We start from the raw sequence: 7,735 nt of genomic DNA on the forward strand, positions 1-7,735 counted from the left end.
GTTTTGCAATTCTTTATCGTCGTTTCATCAGAAACTACAGCCAGACCGCCCTTCCATTAACTTCTCTGACCTCTGTCAAACGCATCTTTCAGTGGACTCCTGAGGCTCAAGCTGCGTTCGAAAAATTAAAGTCTTTGTTTTCCAGAGCACCAGTGCTTATGCAACCTGACCCGACGAAGCAGTTTATTCTCGAGGTGGATGCTTCAGATTCAGGTGTTGGAGCAGTCCTATCCCAGAGACTTGATTCAGATCAAAAGATCCACCCTTGTGCATTCTTCTCCCGTAGACTTTCTTCTGCAGAACAAAATTACGATGTGGGAGACCGAGAGCTTCTGGCCATCAAACTGGCATTGGAGGAATGGAGACATTGGCTGGAGGGAGCTGAGCATCCGGTTCTTGTATGGACTGACCACAAGAACCTGGCTTACATCCAGTCAACCAAGCAAGCTAATCCTCGCCAATCCTGGTGGTCAATCTTCTTCTCTAGGTTTAATCTTATCATCTCCTACAGACCCGGATCCAAGAATGTCAAACCCGATTCTCTCTCTCATCTCTACACTGTCGATCATCCCGAGACGCCTGAACCTGTCCTTCCGGCTTCCTGCACAGTGGGAGTGGTCAACTGGGAAATAACTGACCTCATCAACTCAGCCTTGGCTACTGAACCCGATCCAGGTAATGGTCCCACTAACCGAACCTATGTTCCATCTTCCGTCAGGTCCCGTCTCATCCATTGGATGCATGCCGCTAAGTTCTCTGCTCATCCAGGAGTCAGCAGAACGGTAGCCCTTATCTCTAGACGCTTCTGGTGGCCCACCCTCCATAGGGACGTCAAGGAGTATGTGTTGGCTTGCTCCACATGTGCCCGTAACAAGGCCTCACACCAACCTCCTTCTGGCCTGCTTCAGCCGCTTCCTGTTCCCTCGCATCCATGGTCCCATATCGCCATTGATTTCGTCACCGGCCTCCCCGTTTCTCGAGGTATGTCCACAATTTTCACCATTGTTGACCGTTTCTCGAAGGCCTGCCATCTCATTCCCCTTAGGAAACTCCCCACGGCCTTCCAGACAGCCCAGCTCCTCATTAAACATGTCTTCCGTTTACACGGCATCCCTCAAGAGATCCTCTCGGACAGGGGTCCTCAGTTCATTTCCCAGGTCTGGAAGGCTTTCTGCTCAGCTCTCGGCTGCAAACCCTCTCTGACCTCTGGATACCACCCCCAATCTAAGTGTCAGACTGAGAGGATGAACCAGCAGTTGGAATCAACCCTTCGTTGCCTCACATCGAACAACCCCATGGACTGGAGCCAATTTCTCCCTTGGATTGAATACGCACAAAACTCCCTCAGATCTGCATCCACTGGTCAATCCCCGTTTCAGGTTAGTCTCGGCTATCAACCTCCTCTTTTCCCCGCAGACGAGAGAGAGATTTCGGTCCAGTCCGTTAGCCAACACATCCGCCGTTGCCAAAGAATTTGGAGGGAAACCATCGNAAGCTCAACTTTCATACAAGTAAAACCTTTCAAATTTCAAGTTCTGCACGTTGGAAATGAAGCGGAGTTAAGTCGGGTTATTCTTCCTACTCCGTGCGCGATCCCGACGAGGGGATACAAATTTTCGCAGGGATAACTACCTTGGCACGACACCGGGACTGGCAGCCTCTCACACAACACGATCGTGTCATTTCTGGTAAATAATTGTGCCGAAAGAACAGCCGCGTGTGGGTTATCTCGACTTTCCACTTAATATGGTGGTTTTCCCACGATGCATCGCGCCCGAGGTAAACAATTGACGTCACTTGGCGGAGACCGATTATTAGCGAAAACGTCGCAAAAAAATCCCATAGAAAATGAATGGGGACTGCAAAAAAAAAAAACATAAAAAACAGCGCTTCACTGTGTCACCATACATTCACGTAGAAAAGCAGTTTGAAGCTCAGTTTGTAGATAAATCTTTCCTCTGTATAAAACTGAAGACGGCATGTTGATAACTGCTATGGTTTTTGTATAATCAGACCTCAAGTGCCACAAAGTTTCAGCAAAATCCAGCCTGCTAGAGTGGAGCAGCTGAAATCCTAGAGGGTGAGGCGGACATTTTTTTAAGAGCAAAAAACATTTTAAACTCGCCCTCACGGCCACATATTTATAGCTAGAGTCACCATTTTTGGTCAGTTTGTTGACTGAAACCTCTGGACCAACACAGCATCTTTGGAATTACCATAAGAATGATACTTTTCCTTAAAAATCCTCCAGACCGACCTAAAGTCAATGAAAATCTCAGCTTTTCTTTCATTGGTTTTTGAGCAGAAGAGAGGAGAAACGCATATGAGACTATGTGTTTTCAACTCGTCATAAATATTACTCTAAATGACACACAGGCACCAAAGTTGGCATAGTTGAAGTCAAGGGATTTTTTTGAATAACTCATACAGTTTGGGCTCAGCTGTCCTTTGTTCGGAGGGGATTTTAAGCACCTGAAAGCTAAGTGAAACTGAGGTGCTGCATATAATCCAATGAGAGGATCAGGAGTGACGAACCCTTTTGTTTCTCTTCCCATTTGGGTTGTGAATGACCTACAGCCATGACAGTTACTCCAATCAAAGATAAGATATAGCTGTCGCTTAGACAAAAAAAATATTTCAGATACCATTTACGGTTTTCCTTCAGCGCTCGTTTGTTCAGAGCAGATTTTCCCATACAAAAATGCCTGAGAGAAAAGAAACCATAGTGCTGCGCTTTTCTCTCTGTCACTGACAGGCTCGTCAAGCATTGTCAAGGTAACGGAGCTTCAAAGGGAATGCCTACCTCTGCTGTTTTAAACAGCACATATTAATCTAATAGTGGGAGAAAGCACTGATTTAACATTGGGAAATGGATACTATATGACTACTGGCCATGACCCTTCCCTTGACACTCAAGCCTGATAGACTTTAAAAATAAGACTCCACGGACCCTACAAAATAAAAGCCTCTATATTTTTTTTAAATATATTTATTGCACTATATGGCTCAACATTATGACCCAAACTCAACCCCATTTTAGAGAAGAGGCTCTAGGAGACTGTTTAAAACACACCCTATGGCACATTTCAAAATAAAAGCCTCCCATTTCATCTTCATCTACTGCCCTAATAACATGTAAAAAGAGTGAGTTAACGATTGTAAAGTCATCAAGTTTCCAGTGGAAACAGTCAGGACACGTCTTCAACAAGATAGTGACTTAAACAACAGGACTAATTTCACTCTGGACCAGATCTGCACACTACTGGGCCTTTGTCTTTCCACAACCTATTTCAAATTCAGAGGTAATTTTTANTATTTACATTTTATTTTCCATTTCGGGAAACCAAAAAACAAAAAATGCTTCTGAACAGAAACGAAAACAGTCTCGTTTGTGCTCATTTGTTTATATTCTGAGATGGGATGCGGTTATTTATTTGTGGCAACAGCTCCCATGTAAGAGCTGCCCGCGTCATTGTAGCACGCTGGGATCACACTAAAACGTTAATTTTGGTAAAATTTGCATAACTATCTTTTTAAGATATTCTCATTGTTGTTATAAGCATATAATCGCCTAACCTGACAACAGCCAGATGCTGGCGGAGTGAGACATGCATCTGGCTGTTGTCAGGTTAATAATCGCCAACAGCTACATTAAAGATCATTGCATTGCCACCAAACGTGTAGTACACATATATAATCTTGTCTGGATCATATGTGAGATTTAAGGATTTTTGTCAACCTACAACAAATGTTACTTATTGGGTGATGATAGTAGGCCTACATATAAAAGTATTAAATATTAGAAATATCAGAGGCTCATCTTCCCAAATTAAGAGTTGTAGTATGATCCACATCAGGTTATCTATGGGTGCTGCCAGTTTGGTGGCACTACAATGATCTATAGTGTAGCTATTGGTGATTATATGCTTATAGTAAGACTGAAAAAAATCACAAAAATTAGAGCTTTGCACATTTTCCCAAAGTAAGAGTTGTAGTATGATCCAGAGGAGATTATGTATGTGTGCTACACGTTTGGTGGCGCTACAATGATCTTTATTATAGTTATTGCTCGTTTTATACTTCTGATAATACAAAACGTAAAAGTGGAGGTTTTACTAATCTAAATGATAAAACCTGAATATATTGAACACCTCATATCAAATCTATTACATTTATAGAGTAAACCGTTATTTTTTAAAGGATTTCTTTTTTATCCTACACCTAGCAGAAGGGACTTGAATGATTGTCATCCAGCGACTATTTACGCCGATCATTTCCATCTGGTTCCTCTACTATTTATGTTGTTTGCTTACCTTCCATCAGCGCCAGGTTATACAAATAAGTAACCGCATCCGATTTCGGAATATGAACAAACGACTACGAGCCTTTTTTCGTTTCTGTTCAAAAGCATTTTTGCTTTTTGTTTCCCGAAATGGAAAATTAAATTTAAAAAAAAAAAATGTAAATTTTTACTTTTCCCTTTTTGACAATGGAAAGGAGAAACGCTTTGGTTTTCAATTTATTTATTTATTTTTTTTATTTTACAACAAAAATTAGATTTTTTTTTTTTCAATTTCAATTCAATTTTGTGTTATTTTAAATCCCGTTTTGGAAACGTAAATCCAATGACCGAAAGACACAGGGACCCCGAGATAATAGAAATAAACAGAGAAATAAAAACTCTTATGCGAAACTTTTCCTTGATGGTTCTTATCACCAGTTTCTAAACACCCACTCACGATGCTCCCTCATCCAGTGTAAACAAACGAAAAATAGCAAATACTCATTTAATTATAATATATATTTTTTATTTCTTTGTTTATGATGTAAGTTTTTGATGTGTTTTAATTTCATTTATATATATTTTTAATCTGTTTGTTCCGCCAAAGCTTTTTCTTTTTTTCTTCCTGTATTGAGGTCTTATTATGCAAATGATGAGGGAGGTTTTCAAGGGGAAAGCACTACCAACAAAGATGCAAAACCTATCAGGAAACTATGATCTTTTAGCACATTATATATATAAAAAATGCTGCAATGCCTGAGATTACAGAATATGTACTTCAGTTAGTTGCACACAGATGTTGAGATATCAGCTAAAACAGTCATCCTGTATCCCCAAACAGAATTTACAGCCCCTGGGAGCCCCAGATTGGCCTGAGGAGCAAATCCCATCTCCTTTCTATTGATATGCTGTATAGATTTAACAAGATGGGATTAGGAGAATCTGTAAGATTGATTAATTGGTTGGTGAAATAATTATGATTCTGCAGTTTTTCTCTATATTTTTTATTCCTGTAGTTTAAAAAACAAACTAAATAAATACATTAAGTCTTCAAAAAGGCTAGAAGTGAATGTCAGTAAATTTATATGTTTTAAAAAGTAATTTCTTTGTCAAATAGATGTCTGTAAAGCATTTGTTTGTTTTTTATGTCTAACAGCTGTTGCAAACTCAGTTTCTCCAAAGTTCTAAACATTTTACATGATCAATACAAATACATCTTTAATTTTTAGAGTATATTATGTTTTGCCTACAAGATCAAACACACAGATATGAACAAGAAGCTGGTGAAAAGTTTGGTGGTGTGCAAACATTCCCTACACTTTTAATATCATGTTTTAATTAATTTATCTTTTTGAGTATTTTCTGTTTTTGTAAAAATAACACAAAGGACTGGTAGATGTTTTATAGACTAGATCATTTTTAAACAGAAATTTAGCATTATATTTGATGAAAATATTTAAAACATGCCAAAAAGGCTCATACATATTAGCAACAAAATGACTATATATTTAAGGAAATTAATTACCTGAGTTACATTACAGGATTACATGAGCTAAAAAGCACAAGAAGCATTGTTTTAAACAGAATAACAGTAGTATTCAGTTGTATATTTACTTGTTTTCTTCAGATATTAATCTCTACTGTTAACAGTATTTATTTATTTTTTTTACTTGCCATACAGGAATAGAGGTCTGTCTGGGGGCAATACCAGTAGAGCAAGGCCCATAATAGTCTGGTTTTGGTCCTTTTCTGCATTCAGTTGTGATTTTAAGACACACAAAACAGAATTCCACCTTACACTGGCGACAGGTGATGTTTTTACATTTTTCCCCAGTGTGTTTCACCAGTATACCACAGGTGGGACAGGCCCTGATGGAGGGACACTGAGTGACTCCTTTGACATCTTTGAAGTAGACATATGGACAGTCTCTCAGTGTTTTCAGGGCATCGTTGCAGCAGCCTTCATTGTCGCAGCGATCTTTCCGAGGCTGTGGACCTTTCCACTCTCTCAGACACTGCCAGCAGAACTCATAGGTGCGTCCTTTGGCTGCTGTGCACATTTTGCACCAGACACTCAGGTTAGACTCATCCTTCCTTGCCACAGAATATTTGCAGCCAGGACACTGTGAGTAGATTGACAGTGAAAGATAAAAACACATTTATTTTAACTTTTTATGGCATTTAAAATATGATTTTATTTTAAAAAGAATTTTACAATATGTTAGTAAATTACAACAAATATTAGGATCCTTACAGTGGTAGAGTCAAATTGTGTCTTTAAAGCATTGACAGCCATGGTTGTCTCGAAGTACGCCATTTCTTCAGGGGTCAAAAGGGCCATTTTACGGACCTCCACATAAGGCCACTCCACATTACATTTAGGCAGGCCACAGACAAATCTGGTTTCTCCCTTTCATGAAATAGTGACAAAAAAAATGATCTAAATTATAGATAAAGATCAGAAAAATCCTTCAATCAATTATAACTATTAAAAATATGTTTATTTTAAATCTTAACAAGGATCTGGACCAAATAAGTGTTGTTTTTTTGTTTGTTTCTAGTATTGTCCTCTTCCACGGTGATAAATTACCTATAGTTTTCAAAATCATTAGGTTCTTCTCTTCTTTTTTAGAATTAAATATCTTCTAAGTAACACTTTACAGCCTATATATTAATTATGAGAGCCAACTGGAAAGACGGGAACAATAAATGGGCCTTCTTTAAACACTGGTCATCCTATACCCACAAATTAAACAGAGAAGTAACAATCATTTTTTTAAAGCTGTAAAAAAAAAGATTCGCACAGAACCTTTCGGCGTCTCCCATATAGTCATGATCTGCGAGTCAACAAATAGGATAAATAAAGTTACTTTTTTGTATTTGACTTTGATACCGTTATTTATTTATTCTTTATTGTTTTAGTCTTACTTTCATATTAAAACACAAATCAAGAACATCTTTTTTTTTTCATTTGTTCGACGCTGACAAGACAAAAATTATTTGAGTTTTAAAATAAGTATTTTGATTTAGATTTGAAACGACCATGAAGTGTTTCACAGGGATTACAAAAAACGATGTTACCAAAGTGTGTCCGAGATAACATACACACTCGTTATGCGAAACTTACCTTGATGGTTCTTATTAGGGGGGCCACATGCCGAAGGCATGGCCCACCTACTACTATCTCACATATTTATTCCGCGTATTATTAGGGGGGCCACATGCCGAAGGCATGGCCCACCTACTACTATCTCACATATTTATTCCGCGTATTATTATTATAGTTCTCCTCGCCACCCCAAAACTTCGGCACCTAACTAGTCCCGCACGGTTTGGCGGATCGGGCCCAAAGTTGGCACACGCGTCGGGACCAATGGGGTGATGTGTGCTTGTATAAAACTTTCTCATTAGTCCGAAGGTTTGCGAATTATTAGCGAAAACGTCGCAAAAAAA

This window comes from Cyprinodon variegatus, unplaced genomic scaffold, assembly GCF_000732505.1.
Source record: "Cyprinodon variegatus isolate N-32 unplaced genomic scaffold, C_variegatus-1.0 Scaffold830, whole genome shotgun sequence".
Lineage (NCBI taxonomy): Eukaryota > Metazoa > Chordata > Actinopteri > Cyprinodontiformes > Cyprinodontidae > Cyprinodon > Cyprinodon variegatus.